Here is a 14,810-nt window from a genome sequence, read left to right as displayed (position 1 = left end):
GGTAAACGTCTAGACCTTTTGGTTGTGAGTGGAATATCAATGGGTACCGCTTTTTTATCGTACGGATCGTACGTCGTGCATTTATTGAGTAAGTTTGAAAGGCCATTTTAATTTTGTCACGGTGATTTTTTTTTTTTTTGAAAGAATGGACATTCTTGTGAATAACCATGAAAATGACCAAAAAATAACCGGTTCCCAAGCAAAGATGGCTTTTTGGCAAGAAAGAAGCATGAAGGAAGGAAGAAGAAAAGCCCAGATAGATCGATGAAGATGTGAAGTAATGTGCAAGGGGGAAAGATCCGCAAAATTTCTAACTCAATTCTCTCGAATTTCATAATTTCACAAGAACCAAGAACAGTACATCCACAGTGAGTCGAATCATTGTCTTCTTCCTCTCGCTCCCAAGAAACCACCACCACCACCTCTTCTTCTTCTTCTTGATCTTCTTGATCTTCTTCTTCTTCGTTTGCATTTGCTCTACGACTGGTTTCCGGCGCTTCTTCGCTCGATTCGCTGCTTCTGACAGTGACCCAACTCTCATCCGATTCCCAATTGAGCATTTGAGCAGGAGAAGTCGAATTCGCGCTCCATTCGCTGATCAATTGCTGGATTCTCTCGCTTGGCGGACGGTTCAGAGAACTTCCCTGAAACATGGGATGACAGGGCTGTGGATCTTCAGTTGACGACCAGATCACTTGCTCCAGCACGCTGGTTGGAGATTTGGTGTTCGGGATTTTGAGTTCGGCTTCCTCCGAGAGGAAGTCGGGAGCTTCGACTTCAAGAAAGGCGTGGCCGAGGAGCTCGGTAGCTGACCACCTCTCCGAAGGGTCTATTCTGAGGCACTTGCTCAGAAAGTCCCTGCATTGCTCGGACAGGAAGCCCGGAATCTCCGGCGTCTCGCCGGAGAACCCGATTCGGCGGATCGCCGATATGGGGTCGGGCACGTCCGTCCACGGCGGCCGCCCCGTCGCGATCTCGATGACCGTGCACCCCAGGGACCACACGTCGGCCGCGAACCCCGGCCGCTCCCCGCGCGCCACCTCCGGCGCCATGAAGAGCGGCGTCCCCCCGCCAACCGGCCCCCCCTCCGCCGCCGCCGCCGACGCCGAGTCGTCACCGACTCGACGAGCCAGGCCGAAGTCGGCGATCTTCGCCCCCTCGCCGGTGACCAAGACGTTCTGGCCCTTGATGTCGCAATGCGCGATGCCCTCGCCGTGGACGTACTCGAGCCCGCGGAGGACGTCCCGCGCGCACGCCCGGACCGCGGGCTCCTCGAGCCGGCCCCCGCGCCGGCGGGCGGCGTCGGCCACCGTGCCGCGGGGGGCGTACTCCATGAACAGGTTGTACACCCGCTCGCCCCCCTCCTCGCAAGTGACGTCCCACCCCCGGTACGCCACCACGTGGGGGCAGTCCATCGCCGACAGCAGCGCCTGCTCCCACCGGAGGGTCTCGGAGCGGGAGGCCGCGGCCGACTTGACGGCGAAGGCCTCGCCGGGGGCGGCGGCGTCGGCGGAGGCGACGGAGACGGCGGCGAAGGAGCCGCGGCCGACGGTGCGGCCTCGGGTCCAGCTCATCTAGGGCGGGGGGTGGATGGTGACTAGTTTCGCCTGTTTCGATAGCTATATATGCTTGGCCTGTATTGCAAGAAGCAGAAGAAGAAGAAGCTTTTTGTGCTGCCGCGCCTTTTGATTCCTTCGCACTCGCTTCGTGGCCAATGGACGGCCGCCGTTTTTTCCTTTGTTTTGCCTTTGTGGGGCCCAGGTCGCCCCCTCTCGCCGAATTGCGTGGCGACACGTGGCGGGGTGGGGGGGGGGGGTGATGACGGCTTTTGCCGCCCCTCAGCCCCCGATGATGATGATGATTCTTGCTTTATTTAATTTTATTTTTATTTATTTGTTTTCCCGATTTTTTGGGTTTTTTTTTGGTTTTTTTTTGGGGGGGGTATCACGTGGGGGCACGTGAGCACGTGCGGTGGAGTGCGCTCAGGGTTTCTGAGGAGCGTTGTTGCTTTTGATCTCCGTGAGGTGTGGGATCTTGGTGATGGGGATATTCGAGTTGGCTGAGCTGTGCACTTAGCTTGAGCATTAATTAGGACAAGAAGATTTCTGGGTTTTTCTTTTTTCCTCCTCTTCCGGGCATTAGTGAGTATTTTAAGAGATTTGTATGCTGCGGCTCGCTCCGAGCCGGCGAATAATGCCGGTTTTCCCCATGCTGTCACGATGGAGCGAGGAAAACCCAACTCAATTACCGGGAATATGCGTACGGTGACTTCGACGGTACAATGCACTGGTAGCTATTGCAGTGTGGATCGGATGATCGGCTTCTGACCGTCCGAAGGTCGTTCAGTGAAAATGCCTTATTTGATGCGTGCGGTCGGCGCGTCTTGAGCGAGCGGAGATGATGGGTTTCGACCATAGATTTAACGATCCCGGTAAATATTTGTTTTTTTTTTGTTTATAAAGAAAGACGGCTCGCCTTGCCACGCAGTAAAATAGTAGATATTATTCGGGGAGGACTTAATGGGATAATTAGATATTACCAAAGTACAAAGTACATTCTTGGGACTGCTCACACTTTCTCCAAGAAGCATATATGATAAGAGGACACCGGTGAAATTATTTAGAGGTGATCGGTTCCAGGGTGGGTTGGGTCCAGACTTAGAACCTAAAACCAACCCTATTATAACCGGTTCTCAATTTTGGAACCTGAAACCAATCCTGTTATAACCGGTTCCCAATTTTGGAACCTGAAACCTACCCTGTTTTCCCTGGACCCTGTTTTGGAACCGACCCTATTTTTCCAGTCCGGTTTCAGGGTCTAACCAAGAATCTATTTTTTTTTTGTTCCTTTTTTCTGGTTTCATTTTTTTCCAGCAAAATAATATAGGTAGTAATGAAACGATTCAAAGTAAAAGATCTGATCGGCGAGCCAAAAAGGCGGAAAAAACACACGCACGGTACAGACGCCAAAATGACCGAACCCTAGCCCTCTTCAACACGCAGGTAGGCGACGAGCTGGGTTGTGTTTTTACGACGATTGAGGAGGCGCTTGCGAAGAGAAAAACCGTGAGAGACAGAGGAGGTCGCAAAGAGAAAAGAGAGAAATTGTGAGAGACAAACTGGGTAGCCGGATAGGGTAACGTGATCTAGGATTTTACTTTTTTTTACATTATCTCAAAACCGGTTCTAAAATCGGTCCGGGTTGGTTTTTACTTGGAACCGAAAACTGGACCGGCTATAACTGGTTCCCAGACCAGTTCTTCTTAGAACCGGTTCCCATACCTATTTTTCGGGTGGGCCGGTCCGGTTTCCGGGTAAACCCGGTCCGGTTGCACACCCCTAAAATCATTTGAATTCTTTACGACTTTTATGGGAAGGACAAAATTCTATTATATGACTTCTATAGTTAACTATCTCACCAAAGTTTTCGACGCAATGAAAAGGTTTTTAGATAATTAAAAACTTCTAATAAATTGTCTAATTAGCGGTGAATCTATTGTACGGATGTTAATTAAGTCCTAAAATTTTTAATTTTGTCAATTGAATTCTAAACCTTTGCGTGAAATTTCGATATAATCATTTTGATTCATTTTTGCCGGAAAAAACTAACGTGACAATTTACCATGTAAGATGACCGGCAATGACTAGACATTCACGTCAGTCATTTCTGGCAAAAATTTGGCAAAAATGACTTCTTTAGAATTTCATGCAAAAATGTAGTACTAAATTGACATTCTTACAATAAATTTATAACCGAAAGGGCAATTTTCCATATAACTAGATATGTCAATATATATATGTATGTTACAAAAAATTCAAGCTATTTTAAGCTAAATGAAAGTCAAATCCCGAGAATGGCAAGATCTGCAACAGCTCGAAAATTAGTAATGTAAAAATTAGTAATGTAAGAATCAGGGTAATGTAAAAAAAGCATCTCTATCCCCTTCGTACAAAGTTCACAACGTGAACCACGAAGATGCAAACTTTGGGTCCGAAAATTGAACTTGGGTCTTTTCTTAAAGGGTATCTCAAGAACCACCCCACCAAACCAAACGTTGGAATCTCCTCTTTACTTTTGTCTCTTGAATTGGAGGTGAATTTGAACATTAATGTCGAAAGATACAAAGAAAACAAAACGAGATGAGAAGAAAAGGGGTTATGATAAAAGAAGAAGTAGCTGGCAAAAGAAGAGGGTGGCTACAGTTGGAACTTTAAGAAAAGGAAAAAGACAACCTTAGTAACCCACAAAGCAACAACAAAAGCCGCCACCACCACCACTTCCAACTTCACGCTCCAACAACACCGACCCACCAACCAAACCTTCCCTTACCTTTTTGGTGTTGCCTAAGTTCGTTAAAATTAATGATGTTTAAATTAAAAACATGTCTAATTTCCTTTATAAAAAAAAAACCCAACTTTGAGTCTAATCTCAACTCTATCCCGACCTTTCTTTTATCTTAAAATAAATTCCGAACTTTTCGCTCTAGTTCTGAATCTGCCCCCGTTATCCCTTCTACCGAAATTATCAACATTAGGGCCGCTTAAAAGTTCTTTATCATTCCTACCAAAAAATAAATTGGTTTGTTGTCATGACTCGCGTCTTCTTCAACACCCCTGTCTTCGTATTGAGCAATAGCTACTCGATAAGTTTGAAAAAATCACGGCCCTTATAGACCCGAGATTTCCTTTTGCTCTTAAAGTCTATAGAGGGTTAATGGATCCAGATTTGAGATTAAAGGGATAGTTGATAGCTTTGGGATTGGACTTATAATTTAAGGATTTTTTTTTTAGGGGAATGAAAATCCATTGAAAAAAGGAAAAACAGAAGACACCCAGCTTCTCAGTTGGTTAAGTAAAAGATTGGTTGGATCTGATCCCCGAGACTTGTGCCTTGACTGGCTGTTATGGCGCAAATGAGAACTTTGTACGGCCAAGATCGCTTTGCGTGTGTAGCATCCCTCTGGAATCTGATGCCATGTGTCGTCTCGTCCCTTTGAGATAAAGCAAAGGAAATTGATTCCTTTTGTCACGCCCGCCGCAATTTTGCTCATCATGCACGTGCCTGTGCCGCCGTCAGATTCGCATCATATGTCGATAAGCCATCTGATAAAAGAAAAAAAGAAAAAATCCGATAGCCCGAGCCTCGAGTCTGAGGGTTGAGGCTCGACGGAGCCTCGGTTATCTCCGGCGAGACACGACTGACGGTTGTTGAGGCTTGATCAAGATGATTGATGGCACAATGGCGGAGGATAGAGGACCGGTGATGGTGATGGAGGTGGTGGCGGTGGCGGTGGTGGCGGTGGCGAGGGATAGGCACTTTAGGAAATGGCAAGCTGAGAGAAACGGGTTAACAACGATCGAGACCGCATACAAAGTGGTGGCAAAAAGCAGTGGCGGTGAGTGAAGGTCGACTAGGGTGAGACGAGAGTAGATGGTGTGAAATAAAATGGGGTCTTGTTTTTTTGCGCGTAAAGTTTGTGATATTATTTTTGCAATTAATGAATTGAACCAAGCAACTCGCGTACAATAATGATAACAGAAGATATTAGAAGAATGAGGCATGAAAGGGCTCTCCGCTTCCGGGTAACTCATATATCAAATGACGTGTTAACCAGCATCGCACGTGGTGAAATTGGTCGCTAATTTTTCACAATAGTTAACATTGGGTGGGAAAACGAGAAAATTTGCAAAGTTTATGGCATTATGAAATCAAGTGTATACGGCACCTTTCTTGCCCGAATCGAAATTGAGGCCATTGAACGTCGAGTTGAGGTCATGGAATTGGTAAGTTTGAATTCCAAAGCCTACCGGTCCGACTAAGATTTGAACCGGCCCAACTTACAAAATCCTCCCTTTCTCTGTCTCTCTCTCAGAGCTTCTAAGCCCAGGTCTTATGGGGCTTTAAATTGGGCTTGAATGGTCTGGTCAACTATTTTGACCAATGAAGAACTGAACTAAGTTGAAGACCATGGATCTATATAGTTTGCTCAAGGGCCTTGTGTGGGTACCATTGATATGATCTAATTGGACTTTGATATTGTGAACCGGCATCGAAAGATATAGTTTTCCCGTGCGGTGTTAAGATCCGACCATGCATACAGTTAAAGTGCGTCGAAAGATGAACAATAGACTTATATATATCGATGTACCTGTGGCTAGTGCCGAAACACTACAAGTTGAAATCGTCTTCTTTTTTCCTTTTATCGCGACGAACTAAACTAATACAATCGATCTTACAATACATCGACATCGATCCTACTTGATTGTTAGGCTGTAAATTTCGGACAAGCGGGAATAAAATTCATAAAGATCAAAACTCCGTCGTCCTATTCTGTTAATCAAATGGTATAAACAGCCACATATTCGGTTTTTATATAGTAACGTCCCCCACTTTCATTGTTCGAAATTCGATTGGACGAAGGGAGTTGTACCTGTGTTAGATAATACACGCGGGTGTAAAATGTTTACGACTAATAGGCTATAATCCTAGGAAATCTAGGGGTTGTCAAGAAGATCTGAATCAAATCTAATCGAACCGATCCAGCCCACCCTGGAAACGAAGAACATGATGTAGGGGAGTTTTTTCTTGGAGAGCTAAAGCAATTTGACTGCTTTTGAGGACCACCAAAATGAGCTGCTTTTGTTCAATTTGTGCCGAGTCTGCTTCATCTTTTTTCAGGCTCCCTTGGACGAAACACTGAAGTGAGAATGAAGCAATCTCGCCATGGGACACGGTGTGCACACCTTCTCGATCGGTGCAACGATGATCCTATTATTCTCTGCTCAAAAGCCTTATCCGTGGTCCTCTTCTCTTTACACTTTTCTAAAGGATACTAACAAGTATCTCTAGGAGTTTGGACATTTCTTAATAATAAATTACTAAGATAAAGTACTTGCAATACATAAAATCAGAGGAGTATTTAGTTCTCGAGACAGAAACTTTTCTCGTTATACGTGTAGTAATGCTTTAGAAGTTGAATTATTTATGAGCTCAGCTGGAGTGCTTATTGAGAAAAAATAACAAGCTTTATATATATAGACTTTGCACATATTGATTAGGGACGAAGTATGGCACAAATGATGTCTAAATTTTGGCCCGATGTGCAATATGGTCCATGAACTTTTAATTTGTTCAATGTGATCCCTGAACCTTATCTTAATGTGCAATATGATCCCTGAACTTCTAACATTGAATATTTTCATAAAGTTCAAGGACAAAATTGAACATGTACCAAAAGTTTAGGGATCACATTAAACAAATTGAATGTTCATGGATCACATTACTCATTTGGCCACGGTTCAGGAACCACATTAAACAAATTAAAAGTTTAGAGATCACATTGCATATTGGGCTAAAGTTTAGGGACTATTTGTGTCATTTCCCCTAAAGTTAATTAGTAGACATTATTTAGTGAATATATCATATTGATTAGCAGGTGTTTACTTAGTGAATGTACGATAGAGAATTTTATAATAAAATAATGATCTATTCATGTTTATGATTAACGTCTATCTCATGTGACAAAGATGTATTTTTTTTCTTGTTGTAATAGAAATTTGTCTTATTCATAAAATGATTAGTAAAATATATTTATGATCATTTTTAATGGATTTCTAACTCGCTTATTATTCTTCAACTACCACAATAACTCTTGCAATTACTAAAATAAATAGAGTTACTCAATAAAAATGACTTTCAATTTTTTTTCCACGCGTGACGACATATCATAATTCGCTTGTATTTAAATTCATACAGAGCTAGTGGATCACATAAAAATTAGGGGTGAGCAAAAAGAACCACTCAAACTGACTGGTTCGGTCTAATTCCCACGGGAGCCGATTCGGTTCCATAAAATGGGAACTGGTGAAAATTGGTCCGGTTCTTGAATTCTGTTGTAGACCAACCCACCTAGATCACTCAAATCGGATCGATTTTTTTTTTAATTCTTACAAACCCTAATCATATAGATTTTCCCTTTCTTGTTCACAAACTCATTCCTCTCGTTTACAACTTCACAAACTCTGATAGAAAGATTTTCCCTCTCATTCACAAACTCAGTCACGCAACGCCTCTCTTAGTCACGACTCACACCATCTCGCGGCCTCACCTTGACGCCTCCCTCTTTGCTCGACCATTGACGCCTCCCTCTCACCTCTCTCAATCATGACTCATGCCGTCTCGCAACCTCGCCTTGATGTCACCCTCTTGCTCGACCATCAACGCCTCCCTCTCGCCTCTCTCAGTCATGACTTTGTTTATCTTTCCCGAAAGTCTCTAAATTTGTCAATTTCAGTAGCTTGACAAGTAAGCATGTTGTTTTCACTTTTCATCACAACTGGGATCCGTAGAATTGAAAATGCCATGTTTCCGAGTCAGCTAGCTGCAACAAGCAATACTTTGGTTGTTATTGGGTAGTGGGTGCGACAAGGTATCACAAGCTGAGGTTGTTACTGGGTAGTAGGTACAATGCTCTAGCTTTTGTAGATCAAGTTTGCTTTTGGAATTCATCAAAAAAAAAAAAAAAGAAATAGATGGGGTTGACGTAGCTAACAAGGATCACCTAGAGGGGGGTGAATAGGTGATCTAAAACTTTTGATCAATTTTTAAAGCGGAAACAAATAATCAAGATTAAAGTCTGAAAGACATTTAGATTCTGAGCAGACTTTATAGATAATATGCTAGTATGCAGTATAAAAGATATAATAAGAGTTTAGGGATAGAAAAACTGCACACAAGAAATTATAGTGATTCGGCTTAGATCAAGCCTACGTTCACTCTCCCACGCTGACAGTCTACCGGCTGGATTTCACTATGTAATAAAAAAGGATTACAAGTTCTAAGTGATATCACTCGGTGAATGATAGAACTCTCTATCTCACATAATCACTCTTACAAAATGTTCCTCAAGATCTCAGTGTTTTGCTCAGGAAAGACAAATAGTAGAATCGGAGTATGCTCAGACTTTGGATTTGTTGATTCTTGATTTCATTCGGTACCTTCTGCTCATTGTTAATCTCTTTTTATACTCCTCCACTTTCAAACTAGCCGTTGGATAGTCTTTAGAGGATCATCTTCCAATCTTCACCTTGGATAGATTTGTACAAAATTGATTGAGTAACCGTTGGTTGACAAAATCTGAATCCCGCTGAATTTGGTTGCTCATATAACCAGAATCTTAGTTTCCATAAGTAAAACTTTATCCATTGTGATATATATTTGCCGTAATGTTTGATTGTCAATCAATTATAGCCTTAAATTGAGTCAATCAAAACTTTCTTTCTGTGAAATCCACGCCAGATCACTAGCTGTTATGTTTCGTTCTGAATAATTTTTGAATTTGAATAACTTTTGGTTCTTACTTTACATTCAGAACTTAAGTCAATGTGGGTCTTCAGTAAGGTCTGAACCTTTCATAAGTAAGGTCTTAAGTTCTTTGTCTACTTAAAATAGAGTCTGAGTGGCTTTTATGGTAGAGTCTGAACTTCTCGTTATGAATCCCGTGAAGTCCGAAGTCTTCCTTATGAACCTCGTAAAGTCCGAGGTCTTCCAGAAAGTTTAGTTCTCTCAAAGTATTAAAATTGCCACTTCCAGAATACTTCTACTTGGATCAAAATACTTTAGAGTACATGTTAGATTTACAAGATTAACATGAATAGTTTTGTCAATATCAAAATCTATTAGGAGGTTTCCTCAATAATCTCTTCCTTTTTTATGGTGACAAAACTTCCATGCAGATTAAAAAGATTTGAAATAGATTTGAGAATAAAGTGAGCATATTTATCTATAAAGCACATAAGGTACAAATAATAAATATAAGTGCAAATTTGAAGGTCTATGACTTTTTCCTTTCTTCGAGTACGTCCAATAATCCTGCATGATTAAAGCATATTATCTCTGCATATCAAGTAATATCAACTTGCATCTTTATAATCCGCATATATTCTCCTCCTTTTTGTCATCAGCAAAAATAGATGATTAAAGCATTAAACTAAATAAATCAACCATGTCAGTCACAGAAATAACAAACCATGCCAAAGATCAAATTACATATCCAATTCAAAATGCAAGGTTTGAAATAAGAAGGGAGTTGAAGCAGGCTATTTCTTTGTTGGGGTTCAAACAAGTTGGAAATTCTCCGGGATTTGAACAGCTTCCTCAATCTTGGTAGAACATTGACCAACAGCTTTCTCCATGTTGGATGAACTGAGCAACTGCTTTCTCAATATCTGCCTTATTTTGTTCTGCATGAAGACGAAGATTCTTATTGTTTTCCTCAACAATTACCTTAAGATTCTTCATGTCTCCTTCAAGAACTGATTGTTTTTCTTTGATTTCCAGTAGAAGTGAGAAAATGGTCTTGTCCTCTAAGGTCTGTCCCTGGACATTTTCATGTGTAGTCTGTTCAAACTCAGCCCCTTTCTTAGTTTGTATCTTCCCTTGAATATCTACATATTCTGCAGCAGTATTATCTTCCATTGTATGTTCAGGATACTGGAGTGGAGATTGACCTTCATCTGTCTCCATTGGAATATTGCCTTATTCTTATTGCTTCAAACCTGATCCTTTTATTTCTAGTTCTGAAGCCTTTGCAACAGGTTCTGAATCTGACATTCTTGTAGCAGACTCTGGAACTTCTTCTCTTTCTCTGTGATCTCAACATTTTGTCCTTCATCAAGGTTCTCTATTTCATCCTCTTCATCTCTGAGGAGGATCTTTTTTCTCTTTCTATACACTTTAAAAGGAGTTTTTGAGACAGTCTGCTCCTTTGCTTTCTCCTTTACTTCTCTTCTTCTTTCTTCTTTTCTTCCAACAGGTTGTGCTTTTGACTTTTCAGCAATCTTTCCTTTGGCTTTGCTTTAAGCAACCTCCTTTTCCTTTCTTACATCATATTGCTTGAGATTCATCTTAGTGATCATTTTCTCCCCAACATACGTTAGAGGAACAAAAGTTTTGCATAGTTCATTAGGAATTTTAATGTTTAGATAAATGAAAATCCTGGTGATCAGTGCACCATAAGGAAGTTGTCCATTGTCCTTCAACAATGTTCTGTACATTTGAAGAATTATAACGTGAGGGAGAGAAAATGGAGCCTCATTCAAGATTGCCCATATCAGCTTTACTTCAAATTTAGACAGGTCTATCTTGGATGAGTTTTTGGGCCTCAAGCAATTTATGATGATCTTATGTAAGATCATTGTTTTCTTCATCATACCAGAATAAGATATCTGCCTTTTGGAACCTCTGGAGAAATTTGGATTTTCTGAGGCTGCATTGGAAGCTTCTTCTACACTAACTTCAATTGGAATAAATTGGGATCGTTTTACTTCAATAATATCAGCCAATCTATCAGCTTTCAAATCATACTTCTTATCACCTACTGTAAACTAAATCCAGTCAAGAGACAAAATGGATAAATTGAAGTAGAAATAGGCAGTCAGTTCAGCATATACATGAGCAGACTGAAGACAATATGCCTACATACCTAACTTTTCAAAGTGTTGTTTCATCATAATACCAACAGTTTCCAGATAGTCAAAATCAACACTTTTGTGATTCATAATTCCTTTGGACAGCAAAAGTTTGTGATTCTCACGGTGCATTTGATTTCTGAACAGATTTCCATTTCGTTTTACTCCAGAAGCGATTCCTATCCTCATCTCAAAATTGTTGAAAAGTCTTGCATCATCATCCTCCTTTATCTTTTCAACCTTAGATTATGAGCCACTCTTAGACTTATGGCTTGTAAAAGCATGTTTCTTTAAGATAGGATTGGATGATTTTCCCACCTTTTCTTTACCTTTCCTTGATATATTCTCCTTCTTTTCAGGGCTAGACAGATTCTTTCTAGAATGACCAATTTCATAATGAAACAAAGAATATACTTACACAAGTTATACTTCAGATCGAAAACCATTGTCTCTTAAGCATTGATTTAAGAGCGACTCAAATGCATTGCTCTTCTTCAACTTTTCATAAGTATTCCATACAAAGTTAAGATCTTTGAAATGAAAATCTGTTTTACTGGACGGTTTTTGGGAAGACTAATATTGAGATGCTTAAGGAGTTGCTTTTGAAGGTGTTTGCTTGTCCGATTCTATCTCAAATGAGTCTATGATCTCCATTTATTCTGCTCTTCAAGTAGACTTGGATTCTCTGTTGAGAATTCTCGATGATATTCTTTTATAAGGCATGGTGATTCTTAGAGGGTTTCTTATGAAGAAAGGTTTGATTTTGTGATCGAAGAGGAGCAAGGTCTGAAGGGGTTTGGGAAAGAACAGTCGGGTTCCTTTTAGGGCTTTTTATAAAGGAGACGGTTTTTAGAAATAAAACCACTTTTGGAAGTTATAAATTGTGATCCGATTATTTAGGAATTATGAAAAATAGACAAAAATATTTGAAGCACACTCAATCAACCATATAATAATAGTTGATAAATAAGGATGCGAACCTGATTTTCTTCCAAAAATAAAATATGAGTCTAGATATTTCCAAAATTTCTTGCCAGGATTAAAATATGCCTGCCAAAATTTAAAATAATAATCTTACCTTCCTTTTGGGTATGAATAGGGCGTTCACATTTCGATAATTTGAGTATGAAAAATTCATGTCTTTAAAAGATTTTTCAAGCAAAAGGATTAGTGATGCATAACTTATTACGAATAAATTCAAATGAAGATTTATCTAAAGATTTCGTGAATATATCAGTTAATTGATTTTTAGAATCAATAAATTGAATATTCACATCACCGTTCTAAACATGATATCTGATGAAGTGGTGTTTGATTTCAATGTGCTTGGCTCGTAAATGAAGAATTGGATTCTTGTCAGATCAATAGCACTTGTGTTGTCACATTTGATCGCAACACTTGATTCTTCTATTCCAAAATCTCGTAATTGTTGCTTCATCCACAGAATCTGAGCGCAACAGCTTCCCAAAGCCACATATTCTACTTTTGCCGTAGATAGTGCAATTGTATTTTGTTTCTTTGAGTACTTGTACACCAATATATTTCCAAGTAATTGGCACGTTTCTGTAGTACTTTTCTTGTCCACTTTATAGTCAGCTAGATTAGTATCAGAATAACCAATAAGAGTAAAATATGATCTCTTTGAATACTATATACCTAACATTGGATAAGTTCCAATGTATTTGATTATCCTTTTTGCTGCCGTAAGATGTGATTCCTTTGGGTCAGATTGAAATCTAGCACACATATAGACACTAAATAATATGTCGGGTCGAGAAACAGTAAGATATAGCAATGATCCAATCATGCTTCTATAAATCTTCTGATTAACCTATTTACCACTCTCATCCTTGTCCAATTTGGACGAATGAGACATTGGAATGTCTATTTTCTTGCTATTCTGCAGTCCAAACTTCTTCACAATCTCTTTTGCATACTTTTCTTGGCAAATGAAAGTACCATCCTTGGTCTGTTTCACTTGTAGTCCAAGAAAAAATGTCAATTCACCCATCATGCTCATCTCGAACTCGTTTTGCATGCACTTTGAAAATTCTTTGCAAAGCACTTCATTAGAGGATCCAAATATAATATCATCCACATAAATTTGAACAATTAAAAAATCTTTACCTTCTTTTTTAATAAACAGGATTGTATCAACTTTACCTTTCATGAAGTCATTCTGTAGAAGGAAATTACTTAACCTTTCGTACCAAGAACGGAGTGCTTGTTTCGAATCATAAAGTGCCTTTTTAAGCTTGTAAACATAGTCAGACTTTCTTGGTTCTTCAAAACCAGGGGTTTGTTCTACATATACTGCTTCTTTGATGTAACCATTCAGGAATGCACTTTTCACGTCCATCTGAAATAATTTAAAGTTATGAAAACAAGTATAAGCTAAGAATAGCCTTATGGCTTCCAACCTCGCAACCGATGTATAGGTTTCATCATAATCTATGCCTTCTTCTTGTGAGTAGACTTGTGCTACAAGTCTTGCTTTGTTTCTGAGAACTTTTCCCTTGTCATCCAGCTTGTTTCTAAATACCCATCTTGTTCTAATTACTTGATGATTTTTGGGTCTTGGCACAAGTTTCCACGCTTCATTGATTCTGAACTGTTGAAATTCTTCCTTCGTTGCTTCTATCTAGCTTTCATATGAAAGTGCTTCATTAACCCCTTTTGGTTCTATCTCAGATATAAATGCCAAGGTATTGATATTTTCCTTATATTTGGATTGAGTTCTAATGCCATCTTCTACTTCTCCAATGATAAGATTCTTTGGATGACTGATTTATGTTTCCAGTTTCTGTTGAATCTCTCATTCTGAGTATCATCAAATTCTGACGGTTCTGGTTGTGTGATCGATGAATCTTCCTTTCTTTCTTTAACAGGTTCAATGATCTTTGGAGATTCTTGTTGAGCTTCAGACATCTCTTAAATATTGTGAGATGGTTCAAATTCATCCTTTTGAGTCTGAACATTTTCATCAAATCTCACGTTCATTGTTTCTTTCACAGTCTTAGAGTATTTGTTGAAAACTCTGTGTGCCTTGCTTGTTGTGGAGTATCCAAGGAAAAATCCTTCATCTGCTTTCTCATCAAACTTTCCAGAGCGATCATTTGGATTTTTGAGTATAAAGCATTTACAACCAAACCCATGAAAATATGAAATGCTGGGTTTTCTACCTTTATAAAGCTCATAGAAGGTTTTGTCAAGAATAGGTCTTAGAAAGACTCTATTGATAATATAACAGGCTGTAAAAACTGCTTTTGTCCAAAAATGATAAGGAATATTGCTTTCAATCAAAAGAGTTATTGCTATTTCTTGCAAAGAACGATTTTTTCT

The 14,810-nt window shown here is 39.9% G+C and overlaps 1 pseudogene; it reads right to left on the bottom strand.

Annotated features, from left to right (window-relative positions):
- Positions 1 to 307: 307 nt before the first annotated feature.
- On the bottom strand, positions 308 to 1,598 carry LOC115688063 (mitogen-activated protein kinase kinase kinase 18-like; annotated as a pseudogene).
- Positions 1,599 to 14,810: the final 13,212 nt, after the last annotated feature.

Source organism: Syzygium oleosum, unplaced genomic scaffold, assembly GCF_021117445.2.
Source record: "Syzygium oleosum isolate NSW1041296 unplaced genomic scaffold, Sole_v2.1 Sole_v2.11, whole genome shotgun sequence".
Taxonomy (NCBI): Eukaryota; Viridiplantae; Streptophyta; class Magnoliopsida; order Myrtales; family Myrtaceae; genus Syzygium; species Syzygium oleosum.
This window is presented reverse-complemented; position numbering and strand designations above follow the sequence as displayed.